This window comes from Spodoptera frugiperda, chromosome 25 (assembly GCF_023101765.2).
Source record: "Spodoptera frugiperda isolate SF20-4 chromosome 25, AGI-APGP_CSIRO_Sfru_2.0, whole genome shotgun sequence".
Classification (NCBI taxonomy): Eukaryota; Metazoa; Arthropoda; class Insecta; order Lepidoptera; family Noctuidae; genus Spodoptera; species Spodoptera frugiperda.
In genome coordinates this window covers 15,988,419-16,006,222 of record NC_064236.1, presented here as the reverse complement: position 1 = coordinate 16,006,222, position 17,804 = coordinate 15,988,419, and the positions used below count along the sequence as shown (strand labels likewise).

The window sequence follows — 17,804 nt, the reverse complement described above, 5'->3', positions numbered from 1 at the left end:
CACTTTTTTACGCGTTAAGAACGGTCAAGACATAATATACAATTACCTATTTACTATAATAATAAAGAAATCACAGTAAAGCACATGCCTTACTACAGCTCTGTCTAGAGATTTCATTAATATTTATAGATAAACAACCAGCTTCTTCGAGTCTTGGCTAGATTTCGCAGAATGTTTTTGATGGAATAAAATTGTTCGTCAGTCTGTCCGGCAGTGATACTTTAAGGGAAAGTTGTTATATTCCAGTACACTGCTAAGAGTAGCAAGAACAACACAATTTCCAATTATTCTAATTTTATTCAAAAATATAAACCAGTCTATGGAAATGAAGAAAAAGATGCTGTCTAAATTCCTTAAAAATATGTAGACATTTATAAAAACAAATTTTGATTCAGAAAAAAGATACTCCTCGGCGGGGAATCGAACCCCGGTCACCCACGTGACAGGCGGGCATACTGACCACTGTACTACCGAGGATATGAGTTAAATCTTGAAATTGGGCTTTGCTTGTTACAACTTTTGAGAGAAAATGTTAATTTACTTGTGAAAAACTAGTTCACTTATAGCAAAATTTGTTGCATTGGTTCGGGAAACGTATCTGAAACAATTATGCATCTTCCCAAGCTAAAATACTCGAGTTATCACATTAAAATACAATTTTATCCAATTTTTACATCTACAGCGCACCCTTGTGTTCTTGATAAGAACCACAATCTCAGGTGTTTCACCCATATACATACTACTATGGTACTACTAAGGCGCAGCCTACTCAATTCGCAAAATTTCTGTTAGATGTCTCCACATCATTGTAATAAAAACATTTCATCACCTTATTAATATATACGTTGTATTTACTATCCTTTTCTCGATTCATTGTGATAGCTAGCACCCTCATGCATGAGAAACAGACGTCTTAAACATCACGACATTTAGTTATTTTAGTTATTTATCACCTCTTGAAAACACTCTTATCCCTTCAATATTGACCACCACTAGCAGTTGATTCCATTCTGTTGGTATTTAAAGTTTTAAGTTTCATCAATAAGTTTAGTCAATAAGTTCGAAAATTACCTCGAAATTGTTGATCACTTTTCTCATGTAAAAAGTATTGGCATTTATGAATTAACTAAAATGACTTTAACTGTTATTTTAGACAGAATAAAACTTACTAAAATTGCAAGTAGGAGTTAAGAAATGCTAAAATAGTGACATCTAACAGAGGGTTGGTGAAGTAAGAAGTATTCACGATGTAGTATTTGAATCCTGAGCGTACTAACTATCGTTGTGCCGGACTAGCTGCTTCGAATGGAAATCGTCGGAGAGCGCTGTACTAACACTAAACATATTAATTTACACACGAGTAAAAGAATCGCATTGTAAACTAATCGATTTTATGATCAGAACACATGCGTGAACTGTTTACTTCGCTGATTCCATCACTAATTATTATATGCATTTTTATCTTGATTGCGTTAAATGGTGGTAATTGAGAACGTAACCTTTATTGTTTTAATTTAGCCCAGTTTATAATTATTATTATTGTTTCATTTATTTATCTTATTTGTTAATTACATTTTTAAATATTTAATTAGAAAAAAAACCATTTAAAAATATAAAAAGCAGTAGCCCACCAGTAACGGGATAAATTCAAACGGCGGTTAGGGCTCAAGAGAGAGGAATTTCCGTTATTCATTATTAATTTATTAGTTATTAATTCATTATTGTTATTGTTAGGTTAGCAACATTTTTTTCTTTCTCTTCTGTTTATGGCGGCAAAGCTGTTGTTTGTGTAAAAGTTACTTCCGTTGGTCTTTTGACTTTTGGATTCAGAATGAGGAAAGGAAAGCCAGTAAAGGATAAGCGCACTCCTACAATGAAGAATAACTTTCGAACGAACAATTGTTTGATGCTTTCCTGCAGTTTACTTATGGCTGATATAATATATAAACTAATAAATAATAAACATTTTATATACAAAAAGAATAAAATGTTTTCTTTAACTAAAACTACCAACACGACTGTCATGTTTGAACAATGAATGCACTTACTTGGTCACTTCAATCATCATGATTTGTTTATAAAACTACTGGAATACCAACATTATCATAGAATATTAGAAACTAGTGGTCGCCTAGTGGTCGAAATTCGACCATATACGATTTAATTTACAATACCACTTAACAAACGTTCAAGGATAATTTTTATTTAACAAATTGCTTTTAGTTTTGTGAAATTCAAATTAATATATTCCGGCGGATCATGAATAACCAAACCTCCTTCAATGAGAAACCTCTTTTCATATGAGACGTGAGAATATCATCGCAATGTCTGTCAATTTTGACATTTTGTCAAATAGGATGCTATGCATGGTAGTGTGTGTAATGTTTTATTTATTGATTTAATGTACTTTATAAGCATTATTTTTGAAAAATATTAGCATTTTTCACTTCTCCTGCATATAAACTATAAGTGTACCAAATTTTATGCTCCTACGTCCGCGCAATTTTCGTAAAAAGGGTCCGAAAGTTTTTGCATCACGTATTAATATATAGATGATTGATCGTAGAACTTTAAAAATACAAAATGACGAGTTTACAATTCTTTTAAATAACGCAATTAGTACTAAACTCGTGTATCATCGCTGGTCGACACTTGTGATATTTGTTTTTTGTCTTTTCCTGTTGCGTTTTCGCGGTTGGCAAAATAAGGCTTTCGTTTCAGGCAGAGTTTTATACGAACCAACTAGGTTACTAGGAGAGCAGTTCCAAGCAAGAGATTGCTCTATGCGAATGTGATATTGATTGCACCGTCAGCTTAGCACGTGGTTTTCTAGACAGAGCGCCTGCGTAAAGTTCACTTATTGAAGTTAAATTTCCATCATTTGCCTGGGCTCGCTGTTATCGTCATTGTAGGAACGTTCTTTAAGAAGTAGCTCAAGAGACAACATGGCCTTATCACCTTTCCTGACAGCCTGACGCAAAAGAAATTTCTCAGCTAATTATTTAAGATTTAGTATGCTTTAAAAGTGATTAAAAAAAAATTGCCAAATTGTTAATAGTGTTATATACTGTTTAGTTGTTACTAACTTAATATTTTTTACAGAAGATATAGTTTTCTACTAGAAATAAACTTCAAGAGTTTACTGGAAACGTTAAACGCCATGTGGTCTTTGTTAGTAAACAAGCAGCGTAGACAAAATGCAGGCTCTCAGTCCAGAACTACTAGGGCAACATAAGAGAATGAAGTTGTTACAGTTTGGAATAGGGTGCAGTTGCGCGCGCGTAAAATTACTGTACTGCATGCTGTAAGAAGAATAAACTGCTGACATAATAAGGTTTTCGTTTCAAATTAAATTGTTTCAGAACTAATCAGGTTACTAGGACATCAGACCGTTTGTAATAAGTTGTTTGTTTTTTAAATGTGGAATGCAGAAAAGACGACGTCTATTTACCGGCAAGTATTTGTATCACGACTAAACATTATCCGCGGCCAGTTTGTTTATTGGTCCGAGACCATATTATTATCTAACCTCTTCAAGAAATGCAACGAAAGTCCGATCTACCGCCATAGCAAACGCCGCAAAATAGGGGTTGAGTGGTCACATACAAGTAAGTACATGCTATAAAACAGTTACGACCACATTCCCAAGCAAATCTTAGACTGCAATCGTTGAGAAAAAAAATGATTAAACGACTACACGATTTACAACTATAATGATAAATGAGGGTTTATTTATATTTTTATTTTACTTTTCTACATAATATATTATAAGGAAGGAAGGAGTAGAGTTATAAATTAAATTTAGCAGGGGGCAATGCGCACCGTTTTTTCTGCGGGTCGCGGGACGCGTTGCCCATTTTCATCTGACTAAGAATTATATTCATCAACACTACTATATACTACGATATAGTATCTATACATATTTTTTTAATATATATATATATATATATATATATATATATATATAAGAATGAGGCTTTATATGATAATGTAATAATATGTATATAAATATTTTAAAATATACCTATAGTATTTCTAAGTTATCATGGATTTTTGTATGTGAAGGCAAAATAAGGCTTCTGTTTCAGGCGAAACATTATACAAACCAACCAGGTTACTAGGAGAACAGACCTTAACAGAAACTGTTTTATGTGAATGTGATACGAGTCAACTGAGCACGTGGTTTTGAGATGAGAGCGCCTGCGTGAACTCGAACATCCCACCTTACTTGTATGGTTATAATTGATAATTAATTATTGAATAGATTTATTAAATTTTAAATTAATTCCTATTTTTTGAGTATTACACTTAATAAACAAATCATATCCAAGGTCAACGGAGAAAATGTATTTTATCAGATCTTTATTTGGTTGGAACAAACAGATAAAACGATAAAGTTTGAGTCGAACACGAATACTTTGCTTTTCATTACTATAAAATATGGTGAATGTGTTACTTTCTTGATATTTTGTATCTTATTTCGATATCTTATGTTAAGTTTCATTATTTGTTAATTTGTATAGCTTCATAATATAATTTACAATAAATTAATTTCAACATACTTAAGAAAGAAAAATATTCGACAGTGCTTTCACCAACATCTATGCATTTCATGTACCCCTAGTGCTCCAAGTTGTCTGTAGTCTCAACGGATCAATACTTAGACCCGAGCACGTGACCTCACGTTACTGTGGCTAGCAGTGATAGTGGAAACTTACTAATACTATGTAAAGTGTTTAAATACTACCACAATTATATACCTCAAATGTAATGTAAACTTTTAGTTTCAATTACTACAGTACATTGACGGCGAACTATAAAATTTTACATAATAATATAATAAATAATTCGTGTATATTTCTTGTTACTTGACATATTATGATTTAAAAGTAAATTAGGTACATTATAATAATATATTGATGACTAATAATTAATGTTCAAAGTTTCTCTGTATATTTTTTTTATTGACTTGTGTAGAAAGAGTTTTGATAGGATACGCTAACTGCCACGTGGCTTTGTTTTTAAACAGTAAACAGAATAGAAACTATCTCAAGCCAGAACTACTAGGGCAACATAAACGAACAAAGTTACGTAGTCACAGTTTAAAATACGGCGCGGGTTAGCTAGTAATAAAATAAAAATGTATGATTTAAAAAGATACCCTTACTTAGACCCGTAAGTATCTGAAACTTAAATATTAGCATATCATTGGTTGCATGCTCTGCGTTTTTTGTTACTAGAACTGCTGGTGTTGGCAAAATAAGGCTTCTGTTTCAGACGAACCGTTATAAAAACCAACCGGCTTACGAGGATAGCAGAGTTTCATAAGAGATTACGCTATGTGATTGCATCGTCAACTAAGCACGTGGTTTTGTGGTCAGAGCGCCTGCGTGAACAAAAGTAAAACCCTAGTGACTAAACATTTTCTTATTGAATACTTACTCTATTTAATTTTTTCCTGGTACTTACACAGAGTCAGCCTGGTTGAAAGATCCTTTTTGATAAGCGACGTGTAATTTTATTTCAAACTCCATTTCATAAAGTAAAAGAGTAATACTAATAACTTGTATTGTTTCCACATTGTATGTTGTCACTGTAAACTTACAAACCGATAACGGATTACGCTAAATTTTCATATTCACGAGCGTCATACGAGGAACGAACTTTGAGGATTCCCGAAAACAAATATATTTTTGTAAACATTTTTGTGATAGTTATATAATGTCATTTTTATTTTAGAATCACTACAACCGTCACCTGGTTAATAGCGGCAGTTGTCAAAATAAGGCTTCCGTTTCAGACGGAGCGTTATACGATCCCACCAGGTTACTAAGGTAGCAGAGCTTAACAGAGATAGTTTTATACGAATATGATACGAGTCAATTGAGCACGTGGTTTGGTGATGAGAGCGCCTGCGTGAACCCAATCAAGTATTTTATGTTTATATAGCGTGTAACAAAATACCCATATACATCAAGAAGCACTGAAGAATACAGATTGAATAGAATCTCTACACAAAGTTTTAGCACAAAATACGTTTAAAAAAATATTGGTACCAAATACTTGATGTCGCATGGTTCTTGATTTTAAATCATAAAAACGTATCACAACACTACAGGGGTTACTCGCTAACATTACGAAACATTTCTTCTGAAAATCTGATCGCCTAGTATCAGTATCTACCTAATTTTAATGTTCGGTTTCTGGAATTTTATGTATGGGAAAGATTCATAACTTCGTTCCATGAAAACATGAGTTTAAAAAATCCTTTCCGTATCGTTTGTTATGTTATCTAGAAACCGTGCACTTGATATGTATACCCCCTTTTTGTTACACCGTGTATATGTGTGGGAAACGGAATGCAAGAGGAAGTGTAAGAGAGAGTGTTGTGTTATATTGATATTATAAGATTTGGCACGAAGACGTTAAGACGAAAAATAAAATATAGAAGAGTTATTATTTTCTTTTTCCAAATCCTATCCCACATATATATACAATTAAAGAATTAATTTATAAAATTCATTATAATAAAGTATCTATTTAACTTAATGGATAGTGTTTGCGTATTATCTGACCCAATTAGCAAGCTCAAAAGGATTCGTCTCCGAAATGTGGTGTTTAATTGAAACTGAATAATTAGCCTTTTTTTGTATTTAATTTCTAAAATATAATTTAACTCATTTTTCACAATGTTATTTTGTTAAGTTTCGCATGTCTCATTATATATAAATGTTAACATTAACTAAGTTTTATAACGCATGCTGTGCTTACCTGTAAGAGATTGTTACACAAATATTTGTCTTATATTGAATGTATTTATATTTCTATCGTGTAAATAATTGTTAGTGAGCCAAGTAAATAAAAAAAAAATATACCTACTTTGTACACGTCATTTTAAAGGTCAGTGGAGAAAAATATATTTTATTGAAACGTATACTTTGCTTTTCATTATATAGGGTAAATGTATTTTAGTATCGAATAGTGTTAAATTAAGTGTGATATCAGTTTGTACATTGGTATATGTATGTAAAGAAAATATTAATTTCTTTATAAAATTTCCACAGCAAAACCTCATCGAGTGTCACAAAAAAAAAACATTGTGGTAAAATATGAGACAGGGAATTGTTGTTACTTTGTGTACTTGTAAAAATGAAACGATAATTATTTTCTTACGGAGAAACTCAATTGACTGTAATTGACGAAGTCATATAAATCAAAGTAATATTTACTTATATGTACATAAAATACAACTTCATCTTTCACATGATCCCCTAGTGTTCCAAATAGTCAGCAGTCTGGACGGATCGATAACTAGACCTGGGCCCTATTATGAACTCTTAATTCCAGTCAGTTTACGCCGTGAAATTAATTGCCTGGCTAATTCGTATTATGAACACAATTGCCAGCCAGTCAGTGGTCACGTGACAATATAAACCGACTGAGCACGTGGCCCCATGCTACTGTGGTTAGCATTGATAGCCGAAACTTACTACTTTAACAAACTTTAGTGTTCAAATACAATGTAAATTTAATAATGTAATGATGATTAAATTTATTCATGCACATGTGTACTTTAAACTGTCTGTGCATATTTTAATCAAATTGTGTAGAAAGATACTCAATAGGATATTATTTTTAAACAATGTATACAATAGAAACTATCTCAAGCTAGAATTACTAGGACAACATAAACGCCCAAAGTTACACACCTAGTTAAGGTTTAAAATAGGGCCTAATCCTAAACCAAATACAATGTAGGTTTAGGTGTACCATTAGGAAAAATGTATAATTAAAATATGTAATACAAAAATTAAACAGATATTGGCTACGTCTGTCGCTACAACTTGCTATTACAGCTAGTAGTTCGGTCAAATTAGACCAAAAAATCAGTAAATCCACGCCAAATTCACACCTAGCTGAAAATTGGTATAAATATTTAAATCACAATTATAAACATTGTGTCAAAAGTCGATTTCAGGGACACCTGTATATCCCATACCATATCTTTGGCAAAATAAGGCTTTCGTTTCAGGCAAAGCGTGCTATGAACCAACCAGATTACTAGGGTAGCATAATAAAACAAAGATCGTTTTATGTGAATGTAACAGTATCGAGCGGTTGCATCGTCGACTAAACACGTGGTTTTGTGATCAGCGCATGCGTAAACTGAAGTTACTGATTACTTCATTGTATATGTCATAGAAATTTTATTCTTAAAATGTCGTTTGTGTTTTCATAAATACTTACAAAACCACAGATTACGTAACGTTAATCACTAATATACAAACATGTCCACAGACATTTACAAAGATGATTCGACTATTATTTTACAAGACCGAACTTGTCAAAATATTCTTAAGTTACGCAATTAAGACTACATGTGTATCATCGCCGATCCTTTTCTTAGACAGCTGCACGCGGCACTTGGCAAAATAAGGCTTCCGTTTCAAGCGAAGCGTTCTATGATTCAACCACGTTACTAGGGTAGCATAACAGGGACCGTTTTATGCAAATGTGTTACGAGTCAACTGAGCACGTGGTGTTGTTGTCAGCGCGCCTGCGTGAACAAAATTAAACAGCCGGCGTTAGTCTCGGTGATCACAATATACCTTGCTACTAAAATTGCTTCAGTCGAATTCTTCAGTTATTTGCATTCGTAGTTCAGGTTTGACTGTACTAGGAGAACAGCAATGCAGAAGATCTTTCATGACCAGAACATGTTGATCTCTACTGAGAGCTCAACATTTTCTGGTCGGTATGAGAGAATTGTCTTTTGGTGTGGCAGTCAGAATTTTTGACATACACCAATTTACTAATTGATTTTTTATTTTTTGTAGCTATCATAATTATTATGATTCCTCCTAAAAGTATGATACTTCATTTTGATTAATTATTTATTAAATAAAGATTTTTCACACAACCCCGTTCCAAATTTTTTCTCTCCTAACTACTCGCTTTACAAAATTCAGTGTCGGCTTGGTTAGAAAATTCTGTTTTAATAAGCAACTATTAATTTTATTCTTCCATTCCATGAGGCAAAAGAGCTCTTAATACAAATAATTTACATGGATTCCACACATAATGTTATGTTAATGGAAACATAGAATTAAAAAACCGATTATGCAAATTTGGGATACGGGACGGATTTGCAAGAATGGCAGGGCGTTAACTTTTCGGGTACCATTGGCGATAAGGTTTTGTTTGTAATCACAACCACCTGTTTGGAAACGAGAGTTGGCAAAATAAGGCTTCCGATTCAGGCAAAGCGTGCTAAGAACTAACCATGTTACTAGGGTAGCATAATTTAACAGAGGTCGCTTTATGCAAATGTGACAGTACCAAGCGGTTGTATCGTAAACTAAACACGAGGTTTTGAGATCAGAGCGCATGCGTAAACTGAAATTACTGTTTAATTCGTTCTGTCTGTCATAAAAATTGGATTTCTAAAATTTATTTATATTATTTATAGTAATCACACCGTTTATTTGGTCCAATAATGAAGTAATTAGACTTTTAATAAATTAAATGATGTTGATGTTTGCAATGATGTATTTTCCAAAAAAATTTAAAAAGGTTTTAATGATGGATTGTATGATAGAAACCGGTAAACGATCTGACAGATTTGATGGTAAGTAATCAACGCCGCCCATCCGAAACACCAGAGCCATTACAAAAGCGTTGCCGGCCCTTTGGGGGTTAGGAATCTAAGGGTTGTTGGGGAATCGGGGATTGGGAATTGGGAAACCCCGGGTGTTTGGGCTACCGATAACCTCACTCACACAACGAAACAAACGCAAGCGTTGTTTCACGTCCCTTTTCTATGACGCCGTGGTATGACCCCGGTCAAGCCGGCCCATTTGTGCCGAAGCATGGATCTCCCACACGTATACTGGCTACGTAAATAAGATTTCTTAACCACGTTATTTTTGTTTTAGATCACTTTAACCACCTGTTTAACATGTGGCAGTTGGCAAAATAAGGCTTTCGTTTCAGGCAAAGCGTGCTATGAACCAACCAGATTACTAGGGTAGCACAGTTTAACAAAGATCGTTTTATGTGAATGTAACAGTATCAAGCGGTTGCATCGTCAACTAGACACGTGGTTTTGAGATCAGAGCGCATGCGTGAGCTGAAGTTACTGTTTACTTCATTGTAAATGTCATAGAAAGGAGATTGTTCAAAGCTGGCTATTTTTAAACGGTTTTATTTAGCTCACCCCGTTTGTTTTATTCTTTCTTGGGTCAAATTTAGTAATTCAAATTTTTAAACAGGCTGCTCAACAAAAATGTAATTTACCAATAATTTTATTTATATTTTAGTAAATGTCTGATGCTAATAACTTTGTACAAATAAGAACTATAAAAAAATCGATTTTTATTGGGATTTGTTATGATAAGACCAAGTCTTTGTAGTAGTTGGCTTTGAATATGACTTCAGTGCTGCCAATCTGCTGTCAATCTGTTGTGTTTTTCGTCAAAATGACAGATATTATTCGCTTTGTTCTTTTGCATTGTGAGTGTCGCAACTGCAGTTTATTGCGTGGGGAAATACAAAATAGACACAGTAGTAGGAAAACATATTTTGTATATATATTATATGAAAATAACACTGGAGGCAGGACAGCCATAAAACAATATTGCTGCAACTGCATGGTGGGTCGTAGAACAGTAGGTTGCTGTGCACATATAATGACTATTATTTGGTTTTTGAGCTGGGCAAGGTACTAGAGAATTATTAACCCACCTCCCGAGTTCTTTGACCATATTTTCATTACATATGAATCGGATTAATAATGCATTTTAATAGAAAAAAAAAAATATTTCATGCATAACCAGTTTCAATAAAACGTAAAAAAATATCTAAATATAAATCTTGATACAAAACTAAGTTTATATCTTCATTCTTACTGATATGAACTAATAAATCAAACATATATTATAAGCTGAAGTGCTTGTTTAAAAATAGCTATAGTCCCATACAAGTTGATACCTTTTTATTCCTAAAATGTCGTTTGTGTTTTCATAACTACTTACAAAACCACAGGTTACGTTACGTTAATCACTAATATACAAACATGTCCACAGACATTTACAAAGATGATTCGACTATTATTTTACAAGACCGAACTTGTCAAAATATTCTTAAGTTACGCAATTAAGACTACATGTGTATCATCGCCGATCCTTTTCTTAGATAGCGGCATGCGGCACTTGGTAAAATAATACTTCCGTTTCAAGTGAAGCGTTCTATGATTCAACCACGTTACTAGGGTAGCATAGTTTAACAGGGACCGCTTTATGCGAATGTGATCACAATATACCTTGCTGCTAAAATTGCTTCAGTCGAATTCTTCAGTTATCTGCATTCGTGGTTCAGGTTTGACTGTACTGGGAGAACAGCAATGCAGAAGATCTTTCATGACATGAATTCGGTATGAGAGAATTGTTTCTTGGTGTGGCAGTCAGAATTTTTAACACACAGACATACACCAATTTACTAAACAAAATTCAGTGTCGGCTTGGTTAGAAAATTCTGTTTTAATAAGCAACTAACTATTAATTTTATTCTCCCATTTCATGAGGTAAAAAAGCTTAAAACTAATAATTTACATGGATTCCACATATAATGTTATGTTAAAGGAAACATAGAATTCAAAAACCGATTATCAAATTTGGGATACGAGACGGATTTGCAAGAAGGGCGTTAACTTTTCGGGTACCATTGGCGATAAGGTTTTGTTTGTAATCACAACCACCTGTTTGGAAACGTGAGTTGGCAAAATAAGGCTTCCGATTCAGGCAAAGCGTGCTATGAACTAACCATGTTACTAGGGTAGCATAATTTAACAGAGGTCGCTTTATGCAAACGTGACAGTATGAAGCGGTTGCATCAGAAAAAAATATACACGTGGTTTTGAGGTCAGAGCGCATGCGTAAACTGAAGTTACTGTTTACTTTGTTGTGTCAGTTATAAAAATTGGATTACTAAAATGTATTTTGTGTTTTTATAAATACTAACAAAACCACAGGCCACATTAAGTTAATCACTAATATATAAAGGGCGATATACAAAAATATCGATGGTTAGTTAATATTCGTTATTTACTGAGGTTTAATTTAGTGTTAAGGAGATGCCTTTTCTGACAGACAATAAAACAAAACATCTCGCTGAAAATAATAACCGGTACGCAATTTAGATTACACCAAGTATATGTGTCATCGCAGATCAACACACCTGATCTTTACTATTTCACTACAACCCATTGCTTGGGAGTAACAAATGGCAGTTGGCAAAATAAGGCTTCCGTTTCAGGCGGACCGTTATCCGAATTAACCAGTTTACTAGGTTAGCAGAGCTTAATAAGAGACTGCGCAGCGTGATTACAGCGTCAACTAAGCACGAGGCACAACAGGCTTCTCTGCTTAATATTGCTTCAGTCGAATTCTTGTGTCGGTATTTTTGGTTCACAAATTTCTGCTGTACTGGGAAAGCAGCAATGTAGAAGAGCTTCCATGACCAGTACATGTTGAGCTTTCAATTCTCTCGATGAGGCACTACACAGGCTGGTTGAAACATGCCAGAAATATAATTTACCAGTTGAATCTTTAATTTTTGAGTCACGTTCATCATAAAAATATATTTTATGTAATAAGAAAAAATTCAAAACACGGTATCATTTAAGAAAAAAATCACAAAATTTTTCAGAAACACAATTTTCAAGCATAGATATGTAAGAGAGGTCTAAAGAGGACTGGAAGATCTTATCTATAATATTAGTTAATACTACATTTATATTTTTATTGAATTTATATTACATTTTATCTCACTTATACATTATTATATTCTGTAAGAAATAAAAGGCTTTTCTATATTTTTATTATTATTTTTAGTGGTAAAGTATATAAGATTTCTTAACTACGCCATTTTTGTTTTAGATCACTTGAACGATGTGGCAGTTGGCAAAATAAGGCTTTCATTTCAGGCGAAGCGTTCTATGATACAACCATGTTACTAGGGTAGCATAGTTTAACACGGATCGCTTTATGGAAATGTGTGAAGAGTCAACTCAACACGTGGTCTTGTTGTCAGAGCGCATGTGTGAACAAAAGTAAACAGCCGGCATCTGTCTCGGTGATCACAATATACCTTGCTACTAAAATTCTACTTCTTCAATCTTTCATGACCAAAACATGTTGAACTCTATTGAACTCTATTAAGAGCTCGACATGTTTTGGTCAGTATGAGAAAATTGACGCTCTGTGTGGCGCTAGTCAGAATGGTTTAAATATAGCCAAAGTACTTTGGAAGCGTCTATCTTTCAAACGATTGATTTTGACGAAAAGTGGTTTTAGGAACCATGACGTATTTTTAATGCCCTATCCATCCATCACGTATAGCTTAGATGAAAAGAAATTTTTTGAAGAGATGCAGTGACCGCGCGCTCTCCGCCCTCTATCTCGAAAACGGTTCACCGTAAAAAAAAAAGTTTACACAAAAGTTGTAGAGAATTTTGTATTTTACAATATTGGTATTAAATGCAAATACCAAAAACCCATAAGAAATGAAATATTTCCAAAAAACCGCAACAAAAACGATTTTTGGGACCTTTAACCCTGAATTTTAAGAGTTGCTTACACCCTACGATATGTAGGTTTTGAGACAAGTTTTAGGGGGTCAATATACAAGTATATACAAAATTACAACTGGGTATCTCGCATTCCGAGATTCTTACCTAATTTAACCTTATTTGACTGGACTAGCATCGTATGCTATTTGTTGGTAATCAGTTATTTAATAAATACTCTTATGTTGATTAAAATTATTCTCACAAAACACTTTTGTATTTTCCTATCTATTATAAGCACATAGAGTCGACCTGGCTTTTCCAACATGACGATTAATCTTATTTCTCTAGATACCATGAGCTACAAGAGTAATTTCGTGAAGTAGATGCGTTGCCTGACAGACGGCAAAGGAAAATAATGGCACAAAAAAAAACTAGAGTTGCGTAATTTATGCTAGACCATACGTATAATTGCAAAATTTTCTATATCACTACAATCTTTTCTTTGACAGCAGCATGTGGCTGTTGGCAAAATAAGGCTTCCGTTTCAGGCGAAGCATTTTTCTAACCAACCAGATTACTAGGGTAGCACAGTTGAACAGAGATCGCTTTACGCGAATATAACAGTATCGAGCGGTTGCATCAACTAAACACGAGGTTTTGAGATCAGAGTGCATGCGTGAACTGAAGTTATTGTTTACTTCATTGTGTCTGTCTTAAAGATGTAATTCCTTTACATTTTCCATTTGTATTTTCATATCATATAACTACTTACAAAACTACATTTTACGTTAAGCTACTCTCTAAGTCACTAATAGCAAAAAAGACAACAGAGAGATATTATAACTGATAGACGAATTTAAAAAATTGAGGACGATTTTCTGATATCGTCGATGTTAAAGAATATATACAGAGGTTGAGTAAAATTTATTTCTTTAGTTGCTTTTTTTTAAGTTTGCAATATATTATTATAAGTGTTAACGACTAAAACCTTACATTAAAAACTTTTTGTTCTTTGTCTTATGTCAGTTAATTATAATAAAATAAAAGATTGTCAGCGTAAACTATTTCCACAAATCTTTTAATTCTTCCTGTACTATTGATCCTGTATTATGATATTTTGGGGTTGCCCAATAATAAGTTTAAAATAAATATTACATAGTGTATGTTCTTACATTAGTATTAATTTAAATTTGGTTGGTGGATTTTAGGAACAACAATTAATTGATTTGTTTAATTGTACAGATATGGTCAAATCTCGTAATAAAACTAGTTTCACAGTATTGAGTTTATATAATTAATTACGAAGTGGAATGTCTATAAAATCAACGAAATAGGATCTAAAAATATGAAATGGCAAGAAGTCGGCAAAGTCATAATTAAATACAAATGTCGGCAAAAAACTAAAGTCGTCAAACGACGAATAGCTCGTTTTCTATATCACTACAACCTTTTGGTAGACACTAGACAGCAGCATACGGCAGTTGGCAAAATAAGGCCTCCGTTTCAGGTGGACCGTTATAAAAATCAGCCAGATTACTAGGATTGCAGACACGCAAAGAGATTGCTTTATTGTGATACGAGCAAGTGGAACTGCACCGCCAACTGAGCACGTGGGTTTGTGATCAGAGCGCATGCGTGAACTAAAGTTACTGTCTACTTTATTGTAAATAATAAACTGTCGTTTATTTTATGAAAGCACTACTAAAACTACCGTTGATATAATAATATACGTTAAGACTATTATAATTATGATACATATAATCTAAGGGCACCAATGCATACTGATATTGCCAAGTTTAACTAAAGATTGCTACTTTTTTTATTGATTTAGTAATTTGTATTTTGATCTTGTAACTAAAGCACAGTTTACAACGTTGGGTCTACATTCTCAACAAGCGGACTGACTGCTAAGCACGAAAGCTATCGCGGGACGATCTCCGGCCACCGTAAGTGCGGGCCTGCGGACGGCGAGCAAGGGTAGCTCATCGCCCGAACAGTACCAGACCCGTGCGTGAGGCGCGTCGCGTTCCGCGCGCGCCTCAAAGAGCCATCAGACCACCACAGATGGGCCCAGTAGGGCTGATGCCTGATCCGGAGCTGCGGACTACCTAGCGGTTTTACCGGCGCTCCGGCTCGAAAAGCAGGAGAAGGAACGGGGTGGTTTTTAGTCAGTAAGAGTCTGACACTCCCTCTCGCCTCGCCCAAGGCGGGAGAAGTCAATGGATGATTTTCCCCACTCAAAAAAAAAGCACGAAAGCTATTGAGAAAGTATTCGTATCGCTATCGAAAGAATTTGCTATCAGATTTGAACAGCTATTGTACATGTACATTTTGACAACTATTGTATAATAATCCTATTATATTGATATAGCAACTTAGCAAGGGTAATCACACTTGCTAGATCGATACCTTCTAGATACTATAATGGTAAAATTAAATCAATAAGCCGAGCAATGGGTAAAACTGCATGGAAATACCTAGTATATATTATTATGTATTCCATTAAATATTTTTTACAGGTGATTCTGGCTACCCACCCACAATGACTATAGTTAATGACACCTATTTTGAATGCAGTAGAGAAAACTCCTGCTCACAAATAAACTGCATTATACGAAAAGATCAGGGTTGTAATTTAATACGTACTTGGCACTCTGGGCAGTACGAGAGAATAGTCTCTCTGTTGTATTCACTGCCATTGCAAGTAAACACAAACATTAGCCTGTATAAGCGTATAGCGGCTCTTGGCAAAATAAAGCTTCCTGTTCAGGCGAAGGATCATACAAACCAACTAGGTTTACTAGGATAGCAGAGTCAAAAAGAGATAAATTATGCGAGTGTGACACGAATAAGCAAGCTTGCAGCGTTAACTGACCACGTGGTTTTGTGATCAGAGCGCCTGCGTGCACCGGAGTTAATATTTTGTTGTTGATGTCTGGTACAGAAAACAAATTAATAACTGTGGTAATAATAACGTATAAACGTGTAAATAACAGTTGATATATGAGTCTGCCAATGGTATAAGAAAATGTAGATAATAGATCGTTACAATAGATCGACGTATGTATGTGAATGTGATATTTTCAAGCAAAATTAAAAGACAACCTTTTTTAAGCGGGGAAAATCAAGCATGTAGTTTTGTCATAAACCAATTTTATGCCATATCTGTCATGTATGTCTATGCCTACTGTTGCTGGTTTGCGGACGCGACAAGAGCGATTTGAAGAAAGAGGATCTTTTATACTTTTTAAAATGCTGTCTTTCTTGCTTTTTGATTAGAGTCCGGGCTATCTGTCTGGCTTGTACGGATAAAATGCGCACTAATACTATGCGCGCTGGATGGATCCACTTGATTTTTGGTTTGTCCGTCCATCTGTTTCGCGACTGGCAAAATAAGGCTTCTATTTAAGGCGGACCGTTATCCAAATCAACCAATTTACTAGGCTAGCAGAGTAAGTAGTAATAAGAGATTTCGCAGCGTCAACTAAGCACGTGGTTTGTGAACAGAGAGCGCCTGCGTGAACCAATATAAAAGTTTACTTGTACAATGGATGGTACTCTTCCTATTTATTGTGATAACCAAAGTGCAATTCGTTTAGCTATGAATGAGTGTTATAAATCTAGAACGAAACATATAGATATCTGTTACCATTTTTTAAGAGACAATGTTAATAATAAACTTATGAACTTTATGTATTGTAAGGGTAGTGAAATGGTTGCTGACATATTGACAAAGGGTACGTATGAAAAACACTTGTATTGTGTAAGGAAAATGGGTTTGCATTCTAGAGGGGGTGTTGAATAATGAACGCAACTCTTTTCATTACACTGGCAGTTATTTTATTTTTTATGTTGGCAACTTTACTCTGTTACTTTTGTTTTTATTGCATGTCATTATACTTTTGTTTTTTCCTCCAAAATAATCTTTTCTTTATTTTAACTAAAGTAATCACTACCTCTAATAAATAATCCAACAGATATTAATAATTAAATAATGATTTTAATAACGCAAATATAAATAACCAAACACATTATGCAACATTACTATTCTTGTGTGAAGAGACACCAGAGGTCCTGTGCCACCACGTGAGTCCACGTGGTCGTGTTTGTAAACAAGCTATCTCTAGCCAGAAGTACTAGGGCAACATAAACGAGGAAAGTTACAGTTTAAAATACGGCACGACTCTTGGTGACGCCTCATGTTCTGATTAATACTTGATTCCGACACGAAAATTAA

The 17,804-nt window shown here is 34.2% G+C and overlaps 1 non-coding gene across 1 annotated transcript; it reads right to left on the bottom strand.

Moving 5' to 3' along the window:
* Nucleotides 1–405: 405 nt before the first annotated feature.
* On the bottom strand, nt 406–477 carry Trnad-guc (transfer RNA aspartic acid (anticodon GUC)). The gene has a single exon. It is a non-coding gene; the product is annotated as a tRNA-Asp (tRNA).
* Between the last annotated feature and the right edge of the window lie 17,327 nt (nt 478–17,804).